Here is a 27,144-nt window from a genome sequence, read left to right as displayed (position 1 = left end):
ATCAATGGCCATCTCCTGCAGGAATCTGTCTAGTCCTCTGTCAAGACAGAGACAGTCTTGAGTGGATATATGCTGAACTCTTCTTCATCTGCTCCCAGTCTTTCCAGTTACCCCTCTGATCCTCTGCCCGCTTTTCCAGAAGCAAACTCTTCTCCTTAAGATTTCAGTCTTAGAATAAGGCCTTTTGTGGACAAGGCTCCTCAAGGTTTTGCCTGCACCTGAGCTTAGTTAGGAATGTCCTTTAAAGGAAAAAGAAACAAACAAGGTCGCCTTCATGAGCTTCTCCGATGTAGCAAAAACTAAGCAGTTCAGCAAATCAAAGTCTGGACAAATTAAACATCTGAACACTGGAGTCTTCTATGCAGTAAATTCAAGATAGAAGACCAGGAATCAGGGGAAGTTGGTGGGGGGTTCTCAAGAGGGGGCCAAGCACATTTATAGAGGGGTGGGGATAGGTTGCTTCTTTAACTCTCCCCTCACACTTTACTAACTTTTTTCCCTTCACGAACCTGGTAAGATCACGGACTACCCCCTTCAAAATGTATTTCGGTGGCGAATGCCCTCTTCGGACACAAAGAGACCCCCCGAGGGAGAGGTGCCCGGCGCCCCGTCCCGAGCCCCGCACACCCACCCCTCGCAAAGCCGCTCCGGGGAGCCCGGGTTTCTCCAGTCCCGCCACCAAACCCAGTCCGCCCCACAGCTGCGCTCGGCGGAGCAGGAAGGGGCAGCGGGCGCGACCAAGGCACGCCGGGGGTCTCCTCGCCCCACTCCGCTCGCCCCGGAGGCCCCTTGGCAGAGACGGCGCCGCGCTCGGGCTGAGTTTCCAGGAGGGGAGGCGGCGGCGGCGGCGGCGCCCGGGGTCTCTCCGGTGCCCGCTTCCTCCGGGCGCAGCTCGGCTGCTTCTCCCCCCGCCGCCGCCAGCGAGCAAACAAAGAGCTCGGCGCCCGTCCCGTCCTTCGCGCGGGGCCTCGCCAAGGAGCCGCGGGGCCAGGCGGGTCTCGGCCCGGGGGGAAGGAGGAGGAGGAGGAAGAAGAGATCCAGGCGAGCGCCCCCCCCGCCCCCTCCAACCCGGCCATTTACGTGGAAGCGAGCGAGTCTCCTGCGTCCCCCGACGAGGCGCCGCGTCTCTCCTCGCCGACGCCGAGCCCGCCTGGCTCCGGGAGGACGGAGCGCGCCGAGCGGGCGGAGAGACTTATTCAACTGACACGGCGGCGGCGGCTGGAGCTGCTGCTGCTGCCGCTGCTGCCGCCTGGCTGCGCTCCATCTCCGGCCCCCAGGGAGAGCCTCGCCCGGCCCCCAGCAGACCCCTCCCACTCGCCAGCTCCCGGCAAGACGCGGCCGGCGCCGAGGGGCAGAGGGGGCTCCCCCCAAAACAAGCCCCTCTCTCTGCTCTGCCCACTTCCTCCAGTCTCCTCCCACAGTAAAGCACACCGAGCAAACTGGAGTTAACTGTTAGCAAAAACAGGATCTGCAGAGGAGTGTCAAGCCTAAGGAGCGCAGCTACTCATCTCTGGTCTGTCTTGTCCTCCTAAAGCATTTGCTGAGAGTGAAGGCCGTCACTTTGCCTCCTCGCTCGGGGTTTCTGCAAGCAAGTTGAGACTGCGCCTGCAGGAGGTCGCCCTTTTCATGTCTTTCCTGGTTCTGGTCACAGTGGGAGGGGGAGACCTGCTGGCTTCTTCAGCAGCCTGCCTCTGCTCTGCCTCTTGGCCTCCCTGCTCTCCAGCCTCCGCTTCTGACTCTCTCTGGACTGCTCTCTGCCACAGACTCTCCCATCTCACGAAACCCCCGTTGCCTCTTCAGCTTCCAACACCTCCTCCTCCCAGTCTGTCACCTCATCTCCCTCTAACCACTCATTGTTGTCCCACCACCAATCCCCAGGCTTCTTTTCTCGGGGGTTCCCCAGCTGGGTCCTCCCACCATTCCCCTGCGTCCAACCATTCCATGGCATTTATCATTATCTCTAACCCCCTCTTTCCTTCAAGAAGTTCAAGGTGCCATATACATGGCTCCTTCCTGCTCGATATTATCTTCACAACAACCCTGTGAGGTAGGCTTGGCTGAGACTGGGCGACTGGCCCTAGGTCACCCAGCGAGCTTCCTGGCGAGGGGGCAACTTGAGCCCTGGTCTCCCAGGGTTCTGATACTATACCCACCACACCCAATTCCTTACCTCTTGTTTAAAATTTGGAGAAGAGAAGAGATACTGTGTTGACATCATGAAGAGCATCCATAGGGTTCCTAGACTTCAGTGTTGGCACTAGCAGATGAGCGTTACGTGTGCTGCAGTGAATGTCTAAATGTGGATTAATGGAGAGAGGGATGAACTGTTATTGTTATGTCAGGGGACTCTTTTGAGAATCTGATGAAACCTATGCCCCACTACAAAAAACACATGCACAATATATTTGCATATGATTTACTGCCAGGTTCACAGCTCCCCTGAAGCCCATACATGAACCCACTAGGGGTTCTTAGACCCCAGGCTAAGAACCCCGGCCCATGTGCCTTGGGCATTTAGGTTGTATTAAACTGAATAAAAGAGAAATGATTGGTGTCATTATTAAACAATGATTCTGGTAGTTTATAATGGATTGGTGCACAAATATGATTATGATGTAATTTATATGGCTGTAGATGGACAGATTACAGTGTTTATTTCTTTATTTCTTTATTGCATTTATATCCCGCATTTTCCTCTCAGGAGCTCAAGGTGGTGGGCACAGGTCTCCCCCCCTCCCCATTTAATCCCCACAACAATCCTGTGAAGTAGGTTAGGGCAGAGAGGCAGTGCCTGGCCAGGTCCTGGTCTGACCCCCTCACCACTACCAGTGGCATTGCAACAGGGGGGCGTGGGGGTGGGACGCCCGGGTTCCATGTCTGCGGGGGTGACAAGAAGTCACCCTGAGGGGGCTTGCAGCAACACACCAGCCATCATGTTGCCGCGAGCAAAGGATTCCGGATGCTGGCAGCAAACCTCTAAATACAGTGCATGTGTGGCGTGGCGTGGCGCGCATGCGCTGTACGTAGCGATGCCACACATGCGCTGTATAGCGGTTTGCCACCGGCGCTGCTCCAGCGCCGTACGGACAGTGCCAGGATCCTCCATTTGTGGCTGTAGCGGCGCCGGAGGGATCCCAGCACCGTCTGTACAGTGCTGGTGGCAAACCGCTATACAGCGCATGTGCGACATCGCTACGTACAGCACATGCGTCGTTCGTAGCAACGCCACACATGCGCCCTACGTAGTGACACCCACCCTGGGTGTCACAACGCCTTCCTTCGCCCCTGACCACACCACCACACTGGCCCACCAACCTCAGCCTGTCTTCAGTCAGCCCTCACCTGACTGCCTGCCTGCCTGCCTTCCACCTTGGAAGCAGTCTTGGGGGGCCCTGTCTCTCGTTGGCTTTGGCGCCCTCTACTGTTGGTCTGCCTGCCTTCTGCTCAACGGGCACCAACCAGCCACCACTGACAGATATAAACTTGCCTCAAAATTCCTACTGATTTTGCACCCAAGACTGCAGTGCTGGAATAACAGGGTGGGGGACTTAATGAAACCCAGATGCCCCACTCCAGTCTCCTTCCAGTTTGGGCTAGATCAGCGCCCCCCCCCCCCATGAGAGGGAAATGGAGGCAGGGGATAAAGGTGTGTTTCGTCAAAGGCCTATTTAGTTAAAGAAGAGTTAGAGGTGAATATTTTAAACAAATAGCCTTGCAACTGCAAGCCACCCAAAGCATTTGGGGTATGGCTGTTTGAATAAATAAATGATTGCTGAATGGGGGCAAATGACTCAGTGGGTCAGGTGTGACTTGAGCCCCTGCTGATCCTGGTCCAAGTTCTTCAACTGCCTTTCCCAGTTTCACCTACACCCCCCCCCCCCCAGGAACTTCAGTGGCCGTTTCCTCTGCTGTTTAAAAGGGGCCAAGTTGCCAGTAAAAGTTGCTTGATGACATTTATTGAAGTTCAGGTCAAAGCACAGACCGTGGTGCCCTCATCCCGCCCTCAGCTGAAACCAAGTGCCTTGTGCAAATTAACTCGGGTGATTTGTATGCAGTGAATGGTGCCGAAAGGTTTGGCAGCTTTATAAATGTGAAGGAGCCAGCAGGCAGCCCACACAATAACCCCAGTGAATTATTACGAATGACCCCATCCGCTGTGATTTTAAGTCCGCTACTGTAGAGGGATTTGGGCTTGCATGCAGAATGCAATGATGGAGCAGCAAAAGTTCCCAAAGAGTTGCAATTGGGAGCAGAGAAGGTCAGATCCTGCCATGTACTGGGGGCTCTGTGATTCCTACATTTTGCTGCCTGCGGCAAAGGATGAGGAAATGCCCCTTCATCCTGTTTCACACGCACACAAGTCAGAGAAGAAGGCAGCTTCAAAACTGGTGGCATTCTTCACTACACCTGAGAGCAGAAGGCTAGTTTTAGGGCATGCAGGGCAGACACTGCTCTGTCTTCCAACGACCACCCACTATCCCCTAGACATACCCTTTTAATCATTTTTTAATGTATTTGTTCAGTGTTGTTGAGCACACATTGAGCAGCAGATTAGACCCGATGACTTCCAAAATCTGCTTCAACCCTAAAATGCTATACTTCCAATCTGAGCAATTTAACAGTGCAGTCTGAGGTGCAGTTTGTAACAGTGAGTATTTCTACTTGGGTGGGTGGGAAAGTCTTGTCATATGCCCACCCCCTCCCAGAAATTATAAAAGTCCAAACCATTATTAGCGTTTCCTCATTGAGAAGTCACCTCAACCCTTGGCCACTTGACTTTCTCTGCACCTTTTCCAGCTCTCCAGCACCCATTTTGAGATGGGGGCAACCAGCACTGCACAGAGTGTCAGTGGCACCTGCAACAAAATATTGCACCTACTCCATTCCATTCTCCCTGCCTCCCAGTTTTCTCCAACCCAGTAGTCACCATTCTGTGCCCACGAACATGCTCAGTCCTCTGTGGGTGCCAGGCTGCTGCCAGCAACTCCCACGGCTGGTTGCCCAGGAACATACAAAGACAAGGAATGTTCTTACCGTCTGCTTTTTATTCAGTCTTTACAGAGAGAGGCTTTAGAACACAGCCTCTTAGATTAGCACTGTCTGGAGTGAATCTCCACCCTCTCACACGTCATCCCTATGGGTGCTGACAAGCGCCCTAGTCTTTGAGTTCTTTGCTCTCCTACATTCAAGGCTTGCCAGGTTCTGGGAGAGGTGGGCTTTCTAAAGACACTGTGTCTGTCAGCTGTCGCCCCCTGGTGCTTCCTCTTCTTCCTCTCCCATTATTTCCCAACTTCCACCCTCATCTGCCTCTGAGCTGTGACCTCCCACAAACCACTGTTGTAACTTTCTTCCTCCTCCCTGGAAGGGTCAAGCTAGGGAGGCGGTCTTCACCATTCCTCCTCTGCCCAGTCCCTGACAGTGGGGGCTTTTACCACCCTCACTGGTTTTAGCATGTGTGTGTGTGCGCGCACATGCATGCTTCCTCTTGGTATGTGGGTTGGTGGGATTTGATTAAAGTTGAACCTACCAGATTCACATTTGCAAAACACAGCTATCCTTCAAAATCTGCATGTCTCCAAATTTTGCAGTGCTGTTTTCCAGCAAAATAATGTGTACAGAAAGGCATGTCCTATAGTAAAGTGTGCATAAAAATGCACACATTTGTGAAAAGATCATACAAAAATGCCATATGATTGGGATATTGCTTTGCAATTTCGTACAAAACAGATTGTGTACAAAAATGTTTGCTAGAAGAAATTTGCACGAAAATGCTAAGAGAACTGGAGAAATGTAGAGAACTGAATTTAAGATTGGAAAAATGAGAAACTTTTGAGAACCAATGGCTAGGGCTGGTGGAGTTGCAGTCCAATGGTAGCAGGAGGGCCACAGGTTCCTCATCCCTGTTTTAAGTGATGCTTCTCCCATGAAAAAGAAGGTGGATGAGATCAGTTTAATGGGTACCACTTTGCAGTACTTGCTCCAAAGAGATTCCGCCTAAACATCAGGAATAACTTTCTGGCCATAAGAGCTGTTCAACAGCAGAATGGGCTCCCTCGGGAGGTGTGCACTCCCCTTTCCTTGGAGGTTTGTAAGCAGCGGTTGGGTGGCCATCTGTCATGGAGGCTTTAGCTGAGTTTCCACCATTGCAGGGGGTTGGATGGGATGAGCTTTGGCGTCCGTTCCAATTCTCTGATTCTATTAACCCTCTGCAGTCTAAATAAGCCCTGACCTTCTGAGGGAGTCCCTTCCACTTGTTTAAAGCCAAACTGTTCCTGCCCCGCAATCACACACTCTAATAACTGTGATGCAAAAGAAAAAGGGGTGTGAAGGGAAGAGGTGAGCAAACAAATCTATTCTCCCCCCCCCCCATCTTCATTTCAATACATGCAGCCATACATATGGGCTCTGCATTTGTCCAGGAGGTTAGCACAGCAGAACTGGCCGTATCCTAAATGATCCATCACTTTTACTGCTATGAATGACTGAGTCACCCACACCAGCTGGAAGCCGCAGTAGCTGCAATTAAAGCTGTGTGTGAAATGCTTGACAAATGGCCGCCCAGAGAATTCCCCAGCTTTCATCAAGCTACATCTCTACGAGCTTTGCCAGCAGAGCAAGAATTTCAGAAGAAATCTGAAGTTTCTCTCCACGGTTTTCTGGCAGGGGTGGAAGTTTGGCGGTGGGGGTTGGAGGTGGTGGGAAAGAGAGACAAAGAATAAATTTGACAAACGGCCCTTCTTCGGAGAGCTTTGGAGACTTCTGTTTCTGCCAGTTCTAGCGATTCATTCAAGCAGCCGGTAGTATTACTTAGCAGTCCAGGATCAACAAACGGCGTGTTTTCATATTCGCAGCTGGGCCTGTATCATTACTGCGACAACTTAACACCCACACAGAAAATGGCTGCCACACGATGGCCACCACTGAGAACTGGTGATGAGTGATGAAGAGCAAACCCTGCTTGTTTTTATAGAAAGGGGCAACGAGTTTGCTATTTTTAATTTAGATGAATTCTTTCCATTGACTTGTTAAGAGGGGGGAGTTTAAAAAATATACCCCTTTTGGGTGGGCACTGAGAGTCAGCAAAAGGAATTAGAAATCTAGAAATGGGAAAGATTTTCTCTTAAAATCCCACATTTGTTCTCTACATGGATTTGAACCCTACCTCTGAGAATGATGGAGCTGAGCAGCTGCAACATCCATACGAATTTCTGCTGTTGGGCTTGAAATATGGATATTCAACTCTGAGCACTCAAAAAAGATGTAGATGAATTTGGGGAACGGTAGGAGAGGGACAAAAAAAGCCCTTCTTCCCAAAGGATGAATAATAGAATCATAGAGCTGGAAGAGACCAGCAAGGCTCATCTAGTCCACCCCCCTGCAATGCAGGAATCTCAACTAAAATGCCCATGACAAATGGCCAGCCAACCTCTGCTTAAAACCCTCCAAGAAAGGAGAGTCCACAACCTCTCAAGGGAGACCATTCCACTGTGAAACAGTTTAGTGTCAAAAAGTTCTTCCTGATGTTTAGTCAGAATCTCCTTTTGTGTAACTTGATGCCATTGGTTCAGATTCTACCCTCTAGATCAAGAGAAAACAAGCTTGATCCATCTGCCATCTGACAGCCCTTTAGATATTTGAAGATGGCTTTCATATCTCCTCTCAGTCTCCTCTTTTCGATGTCAAACATATCCAGCTCCTTCAACTGCTCCTCATAAGTCTTGGTTTCCAGACTGCAAGTATTTTTAAAAATAAATTCTATGCAATCTTACACACATTTCACTTAAAAAGCAAAATTTCATTATATTAATTTAACCAAAATCTCTTTTGAATTCCCAAGAAATATTACAACTTTTTAGCACCCCTCATTTTTGCAGTCTGAAAGTTTGAAAATTCATCGCTGCCATGGCACCCAAGTTGTGCAATTCTTTTCCCACTGCTATCTCCTTTGCTGATGTTTTTCTAATGTCAAGTGGAGCCATATTTGTTCTCCTGCAATCTGGATTTTGCAGTAAGTTTTGCATTGGAAAATTAGTGTGATTTGCATAGGGTAATTTCTACCAGGCTATTTGTGGTTTGATTTGGGTCAGACGATTTTCTGATGCCGTAGAGCAGTTTTTTCCTGCTGGAACACTTGAAAATTGCTGAGGGTCTTTGTGGACCACTTGGTGACTCTTCTGCCTGTTGCTTAGCAATTCCAATGCACTGTGCTAGATGCTGAAGTATGTTTGTGTGCATTCAAATTTTAATTCCATACAATAAAATAAGCAATAAAAAGAAAGAAAGAATGAATAAAAATAGAGCCACTGTTGCACTGTAATTTAGCAAGTTTATTTTATTTGGATTTCAGTAAACAAAGCACAAAACTTAGCTTGCCCAATATTTGTTTGCAGTGGAATAATTTCTGCCTGACGCTGGAGCTCTTGGCTTTTGGGGACAAATGAGCTCATCAACCAATCTGTCTACTGTAGGAATTCTGTTTCGCTGAAACTTGCTGAAATTTTGTTACGAATAGCTGTGATTTTATGGTTTAAATTTGATGTTTTGATATGTTGTATTTTATTGGTATATTTGCTGGTATATTTCTGCACTGACTTGGAAAACTTTGGATTGGAAGTCCGTTTAAAAATTCAATATGATAGTAATGTGATAGTAATACTAATAATGAAGGTAATAATTTGATAAGCTTATTTATGAAGGCTTTAATTATGAGCAAAATATGGAGAACTGGATTTAGGATTGGAAGAATGTAACTCTGAATCTTCACATCAGCTTGCAAAAAAATTTCAAGCCTTCACAGATATTTATTAGCATTTTAGTGTAAATTTCACATATTTTTGCAAATCGGTTTTGCTAATGCATTTTTGTATGTCTTTTCCACAAATATGTGCATTTTAATGCATATTATACTATAGCGGTTCCCATCCTATGGGCTGCGGATCCTTGGCAGGGTCTGCAGAATTGTCCCAAAGCTAAATCCCAGCTACTGTCAGGGTGGAATGGATCATTAGGAAGTGTGTGCAAAAGAACTAAGTAAGAGTTGGGGCAGAGATTGCCATCGAGCCTTTGCCATTATGCAGCCCCCTCTGTCCCCTCACCCACCACTGCTGCAGGAGGGTGAAGAGGACGGAGGAGCGGACGGCAGTGGCCAGCAGGACTCTCATGAGGCTCCACAGACAACCCTTCAACTGTGCATTGTCAAAAGCTTCTCTGCTGCCTGGCAGGACGCGGTGGGAGAATTTGGGCTGAAGCTGCTTGCCCCTGGCTTCCTATATGAGAGTCATGGAGAGCATCTTTGATGCTTCCAGAGGGAGCCACGGAAGGAGTGTGGAGTGATAAATATGTCTTGGACATATATGTCTGTGATGGGATGAAGAGCTGCTTGTGCGTAAACTGCAAGTCCCTCAGAGTTTGATCAAGTTCTCAAACCTCTGCCTGTGACGGAGCCCCTCCAGCATGGCTGCGTCAATTGCTAGCAGAATCCGAAAGTGGTTGCTTTCGGAATCGTTTCCAACATAAAAGCTCCTTAACGGAAACACGTCTTCTGGACTCTCGGCGTGACAGTTTCCGGCGAGGAATAGGTGTCCCTATGGGAGGTCCTGAGACCTCCCCACTGTTTTCGCTGGAAGCGTCTCTGAGCCATTCCTCCGACTCATCTTCCCTTGAAGTTCCTGCTCTCCCCCTACTGGTTCCCTCTTCCGCTGCTGCGTCTCTCTCAGCCTCAGAGAGCCCTTGCACCTCCTGTCCTTCCGATGGCAGTTCCCTGACAATGTCCTACTCTTTTTCAAGTGTATTTGTTGTTGTGTTGAATTTAAAACTGCTGCGTTTAAACCTGTTACTGAGTTCTTTGTCATTATGTATTTTCTCAATTAACAGAGCCTAAACTTAGAACAATTAGCATGTGGGTATCTGCCTTTTTTTTAGGTTAAAAAGGGGTTCATATACTCGTAAAAGTTGGGAGCCACTGCTGTAGTATATGTATTTTTGTAAGCATTAGTTGACGTACGTGGCTGCAGAACTGTATTGCAAAATTCAGGGAGGTGCAAATTTTGAATGGCGGCTGTGTTTTAGTTCATGTATTGCTTTGGAAGGTACAAGTTTGGTGCATTCACTTTTAAATGCAAACTGAACTGAATCCCCCCCCCCCCCGCTCTAGTGAGAAAAGTATACATGTTTAGAAGGTTTCAGGGAGTCTGCCCAAAGCCATCAGCTCAGACCAACTAGAAGTATATATTTGCTTCAAGCTGCAGCTGTGCAAACTTCTGTTTTCCTGGGATCTTCCAGGCTTTACACGGAGAGGCGGCAAAGACAGTGCCCTCTTTGTGAGCCTGAGACTCCACCAATCTCTCACAAGTCCTATTCAACATTTCAAAAGCAAACTGGCCCAAAATAGCCCTTCTGACAAGAATTTCAGCTGCAGCGCTCTAGAATGGAGCATTCAAGGTGGGGAGGAACCTAATTTGAGGTCACCCAGCCCTGGTCCTGTCAATTAGTGTAAATGTGTTTGCAGTGTTGGAGGGGGGGGAATGGCTGCTACAAGTTGGAGAGAACAACTCTGACAATGCACCTTTCTGCAGGTTGAGCAGGTCTGTCAAAAAAGCTGCTTTTTGGCAGGAACCTTCAGCCTCATAGATATGCTCTGACGCCACCTGAGTCTGGATTAATAATTATGCTATGTTGTAGAGCTGGTCCCCAAGCAAATCGGGGCCCTGCCTGTTGTTCAGTCCCGTCCCCCCCCCATCTTAATCTGTAGCTGTGTCAGGAAACACAAAAGCCTTGTTTGTGTGGTTTGGGCCCGAGCAAGTCTGCATGCTGAGGGCCTGTTTCACATATGCGAAATACCGTAAACTCAACCTCATTCCTCTCTTGTTTATTTATTAAATTTATATCCTGCCCTTCTCTCAAAGGGGAGTCCTGGGTGGCAAACACACCAGTGATAAGATACCAGTAACTGAAACATCTAAAAACAATTCCAATACAGATGCAGACTGGGAAAGACCTCCACTTGAAAGTCTTGCTGAAAGAAGGCGGCCTTCAGTGGGCACTGAAATGACAACAGAGACTGTGCCTGTCAGACAGGGAAGGGGATGGAATCCCCAAGGCTACGGGCCACAACACGAAGGGTCTGATTCCTATACATTCAGCTTTCGCTTACTGAATACAATGAATTCCCTGGAAGTTGTTTGTAAGGCAAGTGTTTACATAACGAGTCAATGCTTTCCATCTACCTCTATGGTGAAATTTCTTTCTTTCTTTTTTTTAATAATAACTTTTATTAATTTTCAATTAGAATAATCCAATAAAAGCCACTTTGTCACAGTAAGGTAAAGGTCCAGTCATGACCGACTCTGGGGTTGTGGTGCTCATCTTGCTTTATTGGCCGAGGGAGCCGGCGTACAGCTTCCGGGTCATGTGGCCAGGAGGACTAAGCCGCTTCTGGCGAACCAGAGCAGCACATGGAAACGCCGTTTACCTTCCCGCCGGAGCGGTACCTATTTATCTACTTGCACTTTGCCGTGCTTTCAAACTGCTAGGTTGGCAGGAGCAGGGACCGAGTAACGGGAGCTCACCCCGTCGTGGGGATTCGAACAGCCAACCTTCTGATTGGCAAGTCCTAGGCTCTGTGATTTAACCCACAGCGCCACCCGCATCCCTACATTGTCACAGTACCAAATTACAATACAATTAAAAAAGCAAATTATTCAAATACCAAGTTAAACAATTTTAGGTTTCAGGGTGCAAAGTTCTTATTTCTTCCTGCTTCCATTATCTTGATTAATCCAATTACAACAGTTCTGATCTTGCTCCTTTGTTTAACAGCCACTGATTTCTTGACTTTTGTTCGTGATTGCATATTTAATAAATTTTATTTCTGCAAGAGGAGTTTGTATCCTATAAATTTCCTTTGTGAGATGTTTATTTTCCATTTGTTTCTTCATTCTTCCTGTTGTAAACCAGTCAAACACAGCATCTCTGCTTCCACTTTTTCGCTTTTTCTCTGCTCTGCTCTCAAGGGCTATAATTTTAGCTGTGTCACTCGCCATCTTTGTTTGTCAAAGTCCAAGAGGAAGACTGGCGTCCCGCCATAGCCCTGGGCAGGTCTCCAACTTATCATTCTCATCCAACACTCAGTCACTAACGATCTGGCATTCCGCCAGAGCTATGGTAGATCTTCAAAGACCATAGTCCTAACTGCGATTCAGTGGAAGGTCGGTGCTTTAAATCATATCAATATTCTCACACAGTTCTGTTTTCATAAAAATCCATAAATATTATCTTGTTCTTGTTACTTTCCTCTTGCCTTTTATCAATCCATTAGCACTCGGGTGGCGGGTTTGCCAAATTGTTAAAGCAGCAAACCTATATATAAAGAAAGGATAAAGGTTCCCCCAAAAAAACATATCACACTTTGTTATGAATAAAATATTCTCTCCAGTTCAAAACGTTGCTGCTCAGTGGCTGATTCATTTAGCAGTTTATCTTGTCCTATTAGTCCATCCCATTAGATCCAATTCATCCTAATAAACAGAAGAACCTCTGCCCATAATAGCTGCATCGGAGGGTTACCAATTAGCAGAGTGCTCTGCACTCAGTGCCTCCTGCCTCTTGGAGTGAGAGCCAGGTATCAGACGATCTGCGAGTGAAGCTCACTCCCCCCCCCCCGGGCCCAGGGGAGGGGCTTGCAAGGACCATTACCCTCAAATTGTCCTTGTTTAATGCTCCGCAAACTACCTCTGCTAACATGGGATCTGCCTCCAATATGGCAGAAAGCACCAGAAGTCTCCCTATGGGGGAATTTCTAATGCGTTCCTGACCATGGAATTTTGATACCCCCCCCACAAAAGCCAGACCCCCCCATCACTCCCTCTACCTCTGTTCCTCAGTCAACCAGCAACAGGCAAACAAGAAAGTGAAGAATGCTCAGATATCTGAATCTGTGTGTGTGCATAGCAAGGTTTGGGTATTGATTCCTCATGTTCAAATAAGTGAATAGTGAATAAACATAGTGAATGTTTGTAACACAGGACTTGTGTGGTGTATTGTGTAAAACAAACCAGGCTCTCCTGATCAGATGGCATCTACAAGAAGCCCTTGCCAGCAGAAAACAGAAATATAAGGATGAGAGGATATTTTGGGTATCCTGTCCCCAAACTGTATAGGGCTTTGTACACCAGAACAAGCATGTTGCTGACTGTACATGCATCCCACTCTGCCTGCTGAAATCTGGGAGGAGGGAAAATGGAAGGATTCATAACTCAGGAAAGGGTTCATAGTTTTATGGCAGAGGACACCCTCTGTATACAGAAGGTCTCAGTTTCAATCTGTGGCAACTCCAACTTAAAAGGTTGTGGGAAGCAGAGCTAGAGAAAGCCTGAGATCTGCTTCTAGTCAGAGAGCAGGAACATAAGACTCAAGGCTCTTTATTGGCACTCAAGGGTCTGGCAGATAGGGAAAAAAATCCATAAACTGAAAGCCTCTAGGGCAGCGGTTCTCAACCTGTGGGTCCCCAGATGTTGTTGGACTACAACTCCCATCATCCCTGAGCTCTGGCCTTGCTAGCTAGGGGTGATGGGAGTTGTAGTTCAACAACATCTGGGGACCCACAGGTTTGAGAAAGGCTGCTCTAGGGGGTCTACTGAAAAAGACAGGTTGTACGAAGTATTGTTAGATTTCCTATCATTTACAAATTAGGAGACATATGGACAGCTGGTCCCTCCGGCTTATGCCAAGGTGTAGGTTACATGAAAACACAACACAACCATGCTCTTTTACTTTATCTTATTTTATAACAGGGCCGTCTTTACCCAGGGGTGCAAGGGGCGGGGCACCCGGGTGCCAAATTCTGGGGGGCACCAGGTGCCCACCACTGAAGCCGCATAAGCTCTTAATTATCTACCTGTTATGAAATAATAAATAATTTTGATCAAGCTAGGGGGAAAAAATACATATATACCTAGCTATTACCAAAATGTATACCTACTGTTTCACTAAAGGACTTTCGACTTTGTGTGCTCATTTACCAAAGATGCGCCGCACCAGCAGCGGTGCTTGTCATTCACAATGGCAGTGCTTGACCCAACGACGGTGCTTGTCATTCTCAACGGCACTCCTTGCAGCCAATCCAAAGTCGTGGACACCGCTGGGCGACATCCCTTCATTCCCGCTGAGGCGACCGCGTATGGCCAAGAGTTGAGCAGGAGGAAACAGCGGCAGCGGGAAGGCTGCCTCCGCCACCCAGGCCAGCGGCATGGGCTCTGCGCCCCGCGGACCCCTGGCTGAGGCAGAGGATGACAACGATGCTGAAGATGAGGCGGCGTTGGCGGCTGCAGCGAGCGAGATGGACTCGCAGAGTTTGTTGGGCAGCCACCACGGCAGCTCCGACAGCAAGTGCAGCTGTGACAAGTTCGGCTTCCTCATCGCCAATAGTGGAGATGGAGCAGAGCAGGAGGTGCCATGAGTGGCGACGGGGGGTGCGCGCTGGGCGATCTTGCTATGGGCGGGGGCACTCTTGCCCCTTTCGGGAGAGAGTGGGTATAGGCTCACCTTGAGCCCAGGTTGGCCAGCCAGAATCAGGAGGTAAGTGGTAACGGTGCCACACCTCCCCACTTTGTAGTAGCCTCAAGTGCGGCAGAGGCGCTCTCACCATGCGCAGGGGCACTGTTGCCATTCCGGGGATTGGCCTGTCTCTGTTCTTGGCATAGGTTCCTTTGTCGCCCCGCCCCCAATAAAATATTTGAGGAAACTGCCACCCCAAAAGTTTTTTCAAACTATAGTCCAGCCCCCGACAGTATCTGGGGGACTGTTTTAAAAGTGTGAGGACCCCAATCTAGATCAGTTCTGAGCAGATCAATTGGCAGCAGCTCTCCAGGATTTCAGAAGGGGTCTTCCAGTATAAGGCAGCTTCTTGTGCTCCTAATAAGTACCGTATTTTTCGTTCTATAAGACGCACCAGATCACAAGACGCCCCTAGTTTTTGGAGGAGGAAAACAAGGGAAAAAATATTCTGAATCTCAGAAGCCAGAACAGCAAGAGGGATCGCTACACAGTGAAAGCAGCAATCCCTCTTGCTGTTCTGGCTTCTGGGATAGCTGCGCAGCCTGCATTCGCTTCGTAAGACGCACACACATTTCCCCTTACTTTTTAGGAGGGAAAAGGTGAGTCTTATAGAGCAAAAAATACGGTAATTGATTCAATAATAGATAAGGAGTATTGGCAGCACTTTAAAATATTGCCACAGGAAATAAATTAGAGGAGTCTCTACATCCTGAAAATGCTTCACGTGCTCTCTCTCCCTCCGATCCCTTCTTTGCCGCCCTGTTTACACTGCCTGATTCATCATCACTGCCTGAGCTTCCGACTTCTGTTTTTCTAGCCTACTTAAGTTTTGTGACAAAAACAGGGAAAATATCGCAGTGGGAAGGAAACTCCTCTGCTCCAGCTGCTCAAAGAAAAACAAGTGAAAGAAGAAACATGCCAGAAAACTACTTTGACACGTTCCAGTATCTCACACATTATGCTAGAGATACAGTGAATAATCTAAAAGAGTTTTTCCTCCAAGTTAGCCAAGAATTCACACAGGCCTGTAAATTGCCCCTTGCCTGGTCACCTATGGTGAGAATTACTAATAATAGTAGTAACAATAAATTTATTTATACCTTGCCTTTTTTCCTGACAGGAATTCAAGGCGGCTCATGGACAAGGTGTAGCTATCTCCTCCAGTACTGGTGTGGCAGGGGCAGAGAGACCTGCCCAAGAGGCCGCCGTGATCGTCATATGGGGGACATTGCCGCCGGCGCTACGATCCCCACACAGGGTCTGCCACTGCCACAATCTTCACGCGGGGGACACTGCACAGCACCTGGGAGCACCCACCACCCACCAGGGGTGCAACCGCCACTGCCGGGGGGTGCAAGTGCCGACCACTGGGATTTGCGTGATCAGCGGGGAGATTTTCACAGGGACAATTGCGCCGATCGCGAAAATATGCCAGCTGGGGGTGCGAGCGCCACAACACCAATCCGCCCAGGGGGATTTTGTCACCCACCCCCTTCGGCATGACACCCAGGGCGCCCCGCCCCCGCTTGTGACTCCCCTGCCCATAGATAAAATAAAAACAGCTAAAAACGAGGGAGGGGGGATCTCAGAGCCCGGGCATCAGGTCTGTATGAGGGAATGTGGTCTTTCAGTAGCTTGGACCTAAGCTGTATAGGCTTTTATGGGTCATACCCAGCACTTTGGAAAGAGAAGAAAAATAAAAAAGACTTCCGATTTTTCATCTGTCAGCTACTTAAAATAAAGTATTCAAAATATTCACACTAGAACAACACCCACCTGATCTACTTTCTGTTAGGAAAGGTTTTCCCAATCTTCCATCCCAAATAGATTAATTCATTTTCCTTTTTACACAAAAAGTCCAAAAAGGGATTCTCTGATTATTATTTAATAAAAGTTAGCAATAGTTTTTCTCTATCAAACATATCAACTTCATTGATCAGCATGCTAACACGCAGCACAGGAAATTGAAAGAAACTGCAAAAACAGGGCAAAGGGAGAATTCTTAACTCCAACCCATAACAATGGAAGGCAATATTTAATTCTCTAATTACCAGTTACTACATCCTGGGAACTCTTTTTACTGCTCACCCCATGCTCACGTCCACAGCTGTGGAAGATGCTCCATCTTGCAGTCCAGTGCAGGTCTGTACAGAAGCAGAGGCTGATGGCTGAAGTCCTGAGAAGGGTCAGGCAGGGCCTGCACACGGCCTCTCGCCCTGGGGAGCAGCAAAAACCAGTCCGTGACAGGGGAGGGGGGACTGACACCCTCAGCCCAGAGACTCCAAGCTGCAGCAGCCACTTATTCAAAAGCCTTCGCTTACTTCTGTCTGCTGGAGAATAAGTCACATTGCCCTTGGTGGGGTTTGCTTCCAAGTTAAAGTGTTTAGGGCTGAGTTGTAAAGCTGTCCATTTCGGTTTCTTCCCAATCCCCAACCCCCCCCCCCCACACACCTTAAATTCAGTCCACCACATTTCCGCTTCACTCTGCAGGGTTGCTGTTGCTTTTTAAGTCCCCACACAAAAAGACACCTGCCTTTCAGCGCCCATTTCTCCTAGCATACATTTTCCTGCATGTAGTCTTGCAGAACACACATGGCGTGGTTTTGTTTTTGTTTTTTGCAAGCAGATTTCCTTAATATGATACATTTCTGTGACACGTTTCCCTAATATGATGCTTGTTTTGGCTGGAAAACTGCTCTGCAACATTTGGAGGAGCTGCATTTGGTACTTTGATTGTTTCGTGAAGTGCAAGTTAGGCAGGTTTGCAACAAAATGCGAGCCAAACTGAATTCCTCTGCCATCCCTGCGAGGGAAAGGCTGCATATTGGCACCCAGTTAGGCTACTTTAAAAACCAACAGCATGCAGGCTCCTAGCCAAAATCTTCTATGAGGAAGCTGGCTTATTAAAGAGGCAAGAAATAAAAAGCATTTTTCACACTATTAAAGAGAACATCAGCAGTAATAAAAACGAGCACTGTGCATTTCTTTTTGACTCTGTGCTGTTAAAATTATTTTGCTCACCTCCAGTTTCCCGCAGGGAGAGTTTTCCTTGAACAGCAAAAGGCCCAACATCCTTGCCTTGACTCCTGTATTCTCCCCTCTGCCATTAAGCCAGTCTTTACTAGTTATTTCCATGAAACGTGTTGCAAAACACACCTTCAGGTGGTGTATGTGAGCATATATATTTTCAGCAGTGGTTACTAAGTGTTCCAAAATTCTTGGAGCTGAAAAGCTTTCCAATTTGCCCTTTACACACCCACAGCCTATTCCCTGGAGGGTAGTTGTGTGTGTGTGTGTGTGTGTGTGTGTGTGTGTGTGTGTGTGAGAGAGAGAGAGAGAGAGAGAGAGAGAGGTAATCCCCCCCCCCCATTTTCTTCATTTTTAATAAAAGCAAGTTCACAAGAATAAATTGATGTTGTTTTTCACCTTTGAAGAATTGCTGATTGCTCCCTAAGGTGAAGGAGAACTTTTTTCATGATTGACACAATTGGTATCTCTTTGCTTTCTCGGTTGTTGCTCCAGGAAGCCCTTTCTGGGAGGCTGCCACACGGCCTCCTCATGTTCCACTGTTCCAGAACCTTCCGTGTGGGGTCAAGTGCACATGCCAGAATATTCCACACACAGCCTGCTATATCTGTTTCAGCCAAGGTGTGGTCATACAATTCTGTAACAACGTGGGTTGCTCTTGCTTCCCAGGAGGAAAGGGGAGGTGATTGGGACGTTGATGTGGCACAAATGTGCTGGCCAACGCACCGTTAGTTCCACCAGTCCGTTCGCACCATGTGCCATGAGTCCCATGGAGACATTGTGGAGGGAGTGGTCAGACAATGAGGAGGAGTAGGAGGAGATTGGGGAGTTGGAGTAAGTAGCCTGACCCAAGGGAAGGCCCTAGTGCAGTATTTCTCGAACTTGGGCCCTGCCAGAGGGCCTTAGCAGCTTGAAAAATAGAGACAGGGTCTTGGAGAAGGGTTGTCATGAGAGCAGCCTGTCTCAGTGTCATCGGATACTCTGTCCAGATACTATCCTCAGCAATGAGGAGCCATCCCTCTCAGAGGAGATGCTTAAGGATAGACAATTTCCACTTCCATTTCCAAGGATGTGAAGGTGAGTGTGTCAGTGCCAGCCGCAGGAGTGCCCTCTTCCTTCTCCAGCACCAAGACTCAGGACAACAACTGCCCTGTGCCCACCCTGCTCTTCAGAAGGGGAGTCTGGGTGGCTTACACCTAGCCATGTATTGTAGAGCTGTGTTGTGTCTCACAAACTTGTAACCAGTAGCCCAACCTATGTTGGGATGCTGCACTGAATTTTAGAATAAAGCCTTTAATCATGTGAGGTGTGTTTTAATAGGTAGGAGAGGATATATTAATTGCAGTTTATCCCTCCAGGCTCCCACATGTGTGGGTTGAACATACACAGAACAGAATTTAAAGTCCCATCCTTAGCAGAAAAATGGAAAACATGTAGGAATAAGCTGTGAAGACTTCTTTTCATTAAGTCCAGCTGCAAAGAAAGGTGCCTCCCCCTTTTCTTACCCCGTTTAACAGACAAGAGACTGAGAAGTAAGTTTAAAATATGGTTTACTTACTCATAGGCTTGCATTCATTTTCAACAGCAACAGCAGGAAGGTAGACGCAGGCAAAGTATACTTTCTATAGAAACAGCCTCAGGCATGTGCCTGAGACTGGAGCAGTTGGACCTACATCTGCTTCCAATGCTGGTCAAAGAAAGGAAAGGAAACAGGAAATACTTCTTGATTCCTCCCACTCAAGGGGAGGGGAAATGACATAACACAGAGCCCTCACTACCAATTACATTTCTATCATCTGAGTCTCTGCCTATCAGAAATACAGCTTTGTTGTCTTAACCCCTTCTCACGCTAACTTGCAAGAATATGCACTGTTAGATTTGGCTGCTAACTTTCCACAAATTAGAACACCCATGCTGAGAGCCCAAGTTCTAAGTTGTCCAATAGAAGACCCTCTTTTCTTCTCTGTTAGCTAGCATAACAAATGTGCCAGTTGCACTAATGATACACTAGTGTGTATCAAAGTCTGTGGTCACATCAGCCTTTCCCTTTATAGAACAGGAAGGGGAGTGGGGAAGAGAAGACACCCACCACTCACAATTTGCTGGGCCTGGGTGAGGGTGAAAGAGCAAAATGTAGGGAGGTATTTGCCTAGAGCAGTGATGTACTGGTCATCCTACTGTCTAGACTTCTTTTGCAAGAGTGAATTCTACCATTACCCACAGCCTCAATTTATTTTTCAACACTAGATAAATTCTGGGGTGTTCTATCTCTATCTCTATCTCTATCTCTATATCTATTTGAACATGCTACATGTATTTGCCCTGCAATCTACAAGAGCATGCAAAGATGGTTTTATGTTATCTGCCTGCCATTATCTAAGCAGAGCCTTTTATATGGCAATGACGCATAGTATAATTACCATTACACAGTGCAATTTATTGCAGTCCCAGCTTTCGCAGAGCTGCTCCAAGCTGGCATCAGTTTTCCCTTTCAACAGGAAGGGATCTTATGCTCTGGCTTGCCACTTCTCTTTAATATATGCAGAGTTGTGTCAAAACCTACAATCCTACCCTTTGTGCCTGAAAAATTGACCTTTTCCGAAACAGCGATTTCCTTGGAAGAGACCTCCCCAGGAAGGAAAGATGGGAGGACATTTTTCCCTTTTGCAATATTAACATCCCGTATGTATGTTTGTACTGCCTGTTAATCATGGTTCTATGGTGGTTTCTGAAAAAGAATAAAAACATCAAAAATGTAACTACAGTAGATGAACACAGATGATTTCATCTATCATCTGTCTAATTTCTGATATATTGTTTGGCTTTCTTCCTATTGTTATTACAGTGGTGCCTTGCAAGACGAAATTAATTTGTTCTGCAAGTTTTTTCATCTTGTGAATTTTTCGTCTTGCGAAGCATGGTTTCCCATAGGAAATGCATTGACGGTTTCCCATAGGAATGCATTGACGGTTTTAAGAAAAAGGCGCAAGACGTTTTCGTCTTGTGAAGCAAGCCCATAGGGAAATTCGTCTTGCGAAGCAACTCATTAAACAAAAAACTCTTTCGTCTTGCGAGTTTTTCATCTTGCGAGGCATTCGTCTTGCGAGGTACCACTGTAGAATTCTAAGGTCTCAAATATGAAATAAATGTTTATAAATGTACAAGGTAAAAACATACATTAGTATATAAACCACATGTCTGAAATAGTACAGCAGAACAATCCTGAAGCCATTTTGACTCTCCCAAATTGACCTCAAATATTTCTCTGCAAGGAGGAAGGAAATGGGAGAAACTTTCCAATTGTCTTTTGACTGTAGGGGCTTATACCTCCCTTTTCAAATAGTCTGGCAAGTATCTGTTAAGTGGAGCACACTTATCAATATGCATAAGAGATTCAGGAACTAAGTATTTACCATCTCAAAGGAATGGCCAGGCTGCCCAGAAAAGGCAATCAAGTAAGGCCTTATCAGGTATCCTGGCAGACAGGAGAGAAGCAACACTCTCAAATTTATGCTGGAGACCGCCTCCTGTGATGTATGTTTTGGGGTGGTGGTCTTGGGCTACAGGTGGGCAATTTCAAAAGTCTATATAGGGGCTTGCGCACCATTGTCCGGGGTTCTCCTCCCTCCTGCGTGTGGTGAGTGGGGACCCTGTTGCAACAGATCAGGCCTACTATCCATGTTGCTTCTCAATATACTCTGGTTGGCCTCTGATATTTTCTCCTGCCGATAGGGAACCCACTTACGGACTAGATACGGGCTTTGGAAATCCCATAAGGGAAAGGGAGCAGTTTTCTTGTTTGTACACTATAACGTTGTATCTTTTTGCTTTAAATTCTTGTTAAGCCATTTCAGCCTGGAAACTCCCCAGAATGCTCCAGAGTAAAAAAATTGGCTACCTTTTCTTTCCACCATTATTTCTGACCTGTATTTGATTTTTGATTTTTTTTAGGGAATGCAGTATGTTCTTAGTTTCTGTAAACCCCTTGCACTGCATTGACCTGATATGCAGCTTTAACACTGTAGTATTTGTTAACGACATGAATAAAGAGATGTGGACTGGGCGGGGGAGGGGGACGAGTTGTTTTGGAAACTTTGCTGAGAATATTCGTGGTTGAAATCAGCACCATGTCACCTTCTTTTTCCTCTCCCTCCACCTTTCTCCAAAACCTACTTCTTTATCCAAACCCTTTTTTCTGTTACTCACCCAAAAGAAAAAAAAAAGTAAAGGAAGAGAAAGTTCTCTTTTGCCAAAGGATAACAAAAGTGGATTGTTCTCGGCCAAGTGGAGGGGGCCGGGTGCCACGTTTCAGGCATTCTCCTCCCAACCACAAATAAATAATTTACGGTTCTGTTGTTTCAGCTTTCTTTGGGTTTCTGTGTCATTCACCTCCTGGAGCCTCCCATTAGCAACTGTAAAAAACAGAGGTGTGCAGAGAGAGGCTGCTGTTACTTTGAACTGTTGAAGGGAGTTTGGCATCTCTGCATCTGATTGCAGTTCCCAGCTAGGTGCCTGTGGAGACCAGGGCACCCTCAGCCCCCCTGCACCTAGACACCCTCCCTCCCAGGTTTTTAAACTGAGGATTTCACTTTGGGGGGTTGTTTAAGGCTGGTTTTTGTGGAGTGGCTTGTTTTTTGGTCTGGCATTTGAGGGGGGGAGTCTGTCTTGCAGACGGGGGCTTCTAAGCATCATCCATTTTCCTTTCTGTGAAATGGGTATTTTGACAGGATATATATATATATTTGTAAGTGTTACACAGGAGTAGTACAACTGTGCCAGGAACCTCCCACCTCAACCAGAGCTCCACTGGATCCTAACCCTGCTCATCCTGCTCAGTCTTGTTAGATCCACCTGGGGTCCCCAGATGTTGTTGGACTACAACTCCTATCATCCCTGACTGCTGCCCCTGCTCACCAGGGATGATGGGAGTTGTAGTCTAACAACATCTGGGGATCCAAGGTTGAGAAAGGCTGGGCTGGAATGTCAGACAAGGACCTCACAGACCTTGGTTCAAATCTCCACTGAAGCTCACTGAGTGATCTTGGGCCAGTCACTGTCTCTCAGCCTAACCTGTCGCACAAGGTTATTGTGAGGATAAAATGGAAAGGGGAGAGCCTTGAGCAATGTTTAAAATCACATTGAATGATATTAAAAACTGGTTCCACTGTTGTGCCCCAAATCTATGGACAGTGAAATTGGAGAGGCAATGTCATGATTTTCTGGTGGGTAACTGAATTTCTCAGAGAAGAAGTTTTTTGCAGGGATTATTATTAATTTTTTTAAGCTAGGAGAAGAATTTCGGATAAATTTTGCCTCTTTCCTAATTCCGTCCTCAGAAAGAGAAAATGGGAAATGCCTGCACTTAAGAGGGTGCTTGCCATTGGCTGTTTGGCCTCTCCTTGTATTTAGTGCTTTTTAAAATGCCTAGTTAATTAGGGGACTTTTTTAGCTGATCAAAAAAAAATTGCTATTGTTTGAGCCTAACTGAATTGGGCCTTAAGACTAAAACACACGGGGGGGGGGGGTCTCTTTCCTTACAAATTATGTCAAAAAATGCTAACTGCCTTTGTTCTTCCCTTCATTTTCATGTGGTTAAAGTGTGTGTTGTTGTTTTTTGCTTCTTTCCAAAACAGTGGAAATTCCACACAGAGGAGCAGGACTCCTCATTTAAATATATTTTCTCCCCCTCTCCCCCACCTCCCCATTTCCCCTCCTTGCCTTGCTTAGTCTCATAAACTTGTTCCTACTCAAACATAGCCTTTTGTATGTAGTGCGTGAAGTCTAACAGCAAATGTTATTACGGTACCCATTTCTGCACCAGCACCTTCCAAATGTTGACCTTCTGCCTTGCCCTACTAGGAGATCTCTCTCTGGAGCTGGATGCTCCTGGTTTCCAAACCACCACCACCCCTGATTTCCTAAGAAGGATTGAGCCAAATGGGTGTTCCCAAAAGTCACATCTCTTGCACTCCATCCAGCTCAAGAAGAGGGTGGAGCCACCAGACCCATAGTTAATAATTCCACCCTCCACTTGAAATGTGGAGGGCAGAGCTCAAGTCTGGGTCTAGCCAGAGGCAGGAGCCTGAAGCTCCCAGAAGACACCATTAGAAAAAGTCAGTTCAGAGAGTTGTTTGGTTTTCTTGCAGCAAACCTGAGCCATTAGTCCTGTGTCCTTCCTGGTATCATTGGTCTCCAACTCCCATCAGCCCTGGGTAGCATGACTATTGGTCAGGGATGATGGGAGCTGCAATCCAGCAAGATCTGGAGGGCCAAAGGCTCCCCAGCCCTGACTTGAACAATGCCAAAAAGGAGGACAAAGAGCATACAGATTTGCATAAATGTTGCACATGTTAATTTATATACAGATGTGTGGGTTTGTGGAGTGTTAGCTAAGGGGTAGTACCAGTGCCGGATTTACGTATAAGCTAAACAAAATATAGCTTAGGGCCCCACTCTCTTGGGGGCCCCCAAAATTTTTTAAGTTCAACAATTACTTTGATAAAATACATATTTTGTTATATGCAAATAACTTTTGATACCTATTTGGTCCATAAATTACCATATAGCATATATTCAACACAAAAAACATCAACAATTTGTTGTTGACAAAGGACAGCTGGACATATAAAGGGCCCCATTACCTTTAGTAGCTTAGGGCCTCATCAAACCTAAATCTGGCCCTGGGTAGTACCTCTGGTGGGGGACATATTGTGCTTCTTCTGGGGTAGTTTGTCTACCTTTGGTCCCCACCCTGCACTGATCTCTCAGCTGTGGCTCCTGGAAGCTGTCATCATGTGACAGTGGCCACAGCTCAGGACTGCCTTTGACTGCTGGCTAAACCAGGTGAGGGGAGCCGAGGGTCTCAAACCCTCAGTGAGTTGGGGACTGGGAATGAAAAGTTGGGGAAGCACTATTGCCCTCAGGTTCTGCTTGTGGGCTTTGCATAGGAATCTGGTTGACCATTGTGACAACAGGATGTTGAGATCTGATACAGCAGGGCTCTTCTTATATTCTTATAAGTGCCACCCCACCAGTATACCTTTGTCTTCACTGGTGGAGCAGCATGTATGCTGCTTTATAAGGCTCCACAACCAGTGGTGCTGAAACCCTAAACCTGCTTTCTTTTTCATTTATTCACACACAACCCAAAAATACGTTCAGTCAGGTAGCCAACAGAGCACCTTCCACATGTTTGGGGCTCCAACTCCCATCAGCTCCAGCCAGCATGGTCAATGGTCAAGGACAATGGGAGTTTTAGTCTGCAACATATGGAGAGCATATGTTGTTGACCCCATTAATTATTAAAATATTAAAATGTGTGCATTACTGAACAGAAAAAGATCCTAGGTTTTGCACTCATATAACCCTAATTATATCTGCACCCTATTCTGTACCTTTCCCCTTGATCTCTGTATGGATTCCAAGTTGTTTTCCACCTAAGGAGTTCTGGAGAGCAACCCTTATAGCAAAAATTGCAGCACACACTTAAGTCTGGAAAGGAACTTGCCTCCTGCCAAGTCAGACCATTCTGCCTGCACAGGTAGGGCTCTCCAGAGTTTTAGAGTCTGGCCTTTCCCAGCCCTACCTGGAGATGCCAGAGATTGAACCTAGGACCTCCAATCCTTTACCACAGAGCTATTGACCCTTATCTTCCCCTTTAAAACCAGTGGTTCCTGAAGAGCCCTCGACTTCAGCTGTTCCCCTCTTCCCTTCCAGTCTTGCTTTCATAACTACCCTCCTATTTTTCACATCCCTTTTCTCTCCTAGTCCCTCTTTCTAATTATTTCATTTCTTCCTAATTCCAGAATAATAGAATTTTTGTAGCTTTCTCTAATTGCTTGCATCCTTTCCAACCCTCCTCAGCTGCAGCACAGAGAAAAATAAAATAGTTGAAGAGTTTGCAAGGGCTGTTTGTGTGTGGAGAAAGAAAGGAAACAAGCGAGTACAGAATTAAGCTTCTTAAGGCTGATGACTTTGTCCTGTTTCTCTACACCAGCCATGGCCAACTGAGTGCCCTCCAGATGTTGTTAGAAGACATCTGGCTAGCACCAAAGGGAGTTGTGGTCCAACAACATCTGGAGGGCACCAGGTTGGCAAAAGCTACTCTACACAAGGAGGGCTTGATGGCAGAGCAGAAGGTCCTGGGCCCAATCACTGGTAGCTTCAGTTAGGAGAACCAGGTGATGAGGAAGACCCACCTTTGCTTTGCTTGAGACCCTGGACAGTTGCCGCCTGCCAGAGTAAAAATGCTGCAAACGTTCTAGCTGACCCTAGAATTATAAACCACTTCTGGCACAATAGATTACTATGACATCAGGTGATTGACAGATGGTTGGCCCTGCCCACCTGTCTTAATGACTCATAGGGGTTGGGGGACTGAAGCATCCAGTCACACCTGCTGGAAAGAGTTCCCCACCCATGAAGTAGGTCAGGGGTGGGAACCCTGTAGCCCTCCAGAGGTCGATGGAGAACTAAAATTCCTTTCAACCCTGGCTATTGGGCATGTTGATCCAGGCTGAGGGGATTGAGGCTCCAATAGGTTGATGCCCTCAATGACAGACTCTTCCTACATCATCCTGCCTTATCACAATCTTGCTAACCATAGCTAAGTAGTAGCAGATGTAGGAGGCCCCTAGCTCTTTTTCTGATATTGCTAGTTAGAAAGGATATTTATTTATTTACTTATTTATTACCTTTCTATCTCACCTTTCCCCACAAGGAGCTGAAGGTGGTGTATATGGTTCTCCTGCTCCCTGTTTTATCTTCACAACAATTATGTGAGGTAGGTTAGACTGAGAAGGAATGACTGGCCCAAGGTCACCACCAAGGTCATGGCTGAGTGGGGATTTGAACCCTGGGGTCTTCCAGGTCCTAGTCTGACATGCTAGCACCAACTCATGGTAGGTAGACTAGGTAGCAATCAGGAAGGGGGGACCTGGGATCATCCAGGTGTAGCTGACCCCCACCTCCAGTTACCCTGGTGGGTGATAAGTGTGCACATAAGAAGGGCTCTGCTGGATCAGGTTAATGGCCTGCTGAACCCAGCATTATGTTCTCAGAGTGGCCAACCAGATGCCTGTGGTAAACTGGCAAGCAGGATCTGAGCCCAAGAGCCCTCTTCCTGCCTGGTATTCAGAGTCATGACTGCCTCTTGACCATGGAGACAGAACACAGCCATTAGGGCTTGTGCACACTGACAGTCTTATCTTCCAGGAATCTGCACCTGCAGGCCTTGCACATCCACATCTTCCTTCCTCCCTTTCCTGGTTCCCTTCCCCTTGTCCCCCACCCCATGCCTCCCTTTCTTAGTTTTGTGGCACTCTGCTCTCACCACCCCAGTCCTCCTGGCCAATATATTTCCCCCAAGTCTGTGAAGGCCAGATGGTTTTGACTAGAATAAAGGCATGCACATTTTGGCACGAAACTGCTATCCACCTCCTTCATCTGGTGCATTAAGTCCTAATGAGATCTCCTCCCTTCTACACACACATGGGGGGGGCGGGGCGGAGAGGGAGACCTCTATCCAAGTTCCTGTTAGGTTAAGAACCTGCATCTAAAATAAAC

General features: G+C 47.0%; 2 protein-coding genes across 3 annotated transcripts in view; one reads left to right on the top strand and one right to left on the bottom strand.

The window, feature by feature from the left end:
• Window positions 1-1,314, bottom strand: part of RFLNA (refilin A) — a 32,695-nt gene extending 31,381 nt beyond the window's left edge. Inside the window, exon 1 of one of the 2 annotated variants that reach the window (XM_083419097.1) lies at window positions 1,081-1,314. The gene's annotated coding sequence lies outside the window, so the exon portion shown is untranslated. The other variant, XM_083419098.1, reaches the window with a different exon arrangement.
• LOC310667244 (uncharacterized protein) overlaps window positions 1-27,144 on the top strand; it is a 559,738-nt gene that overhangs the window by 505,129 nt on the left and 27,465 nt on the right. The gene's annotated exons all lie outside the window — the stretch shown is intronic.

The sequence above is a fragment of the Podarcis tiliguerta genome (genome assembly GCF_965153285.1).
Source record: "Podarcis tiliguerta genome assembly, chromosome: 16".
NCBI lineage: Eukaryota > Metazoa > Chordata > Lepidosauria > Squamata > Lacertidae > Podarcis > Podarcis tiliguerta.
This window is presented reverse-complemented; position numbering and strand designations above follow the sequence as displayed.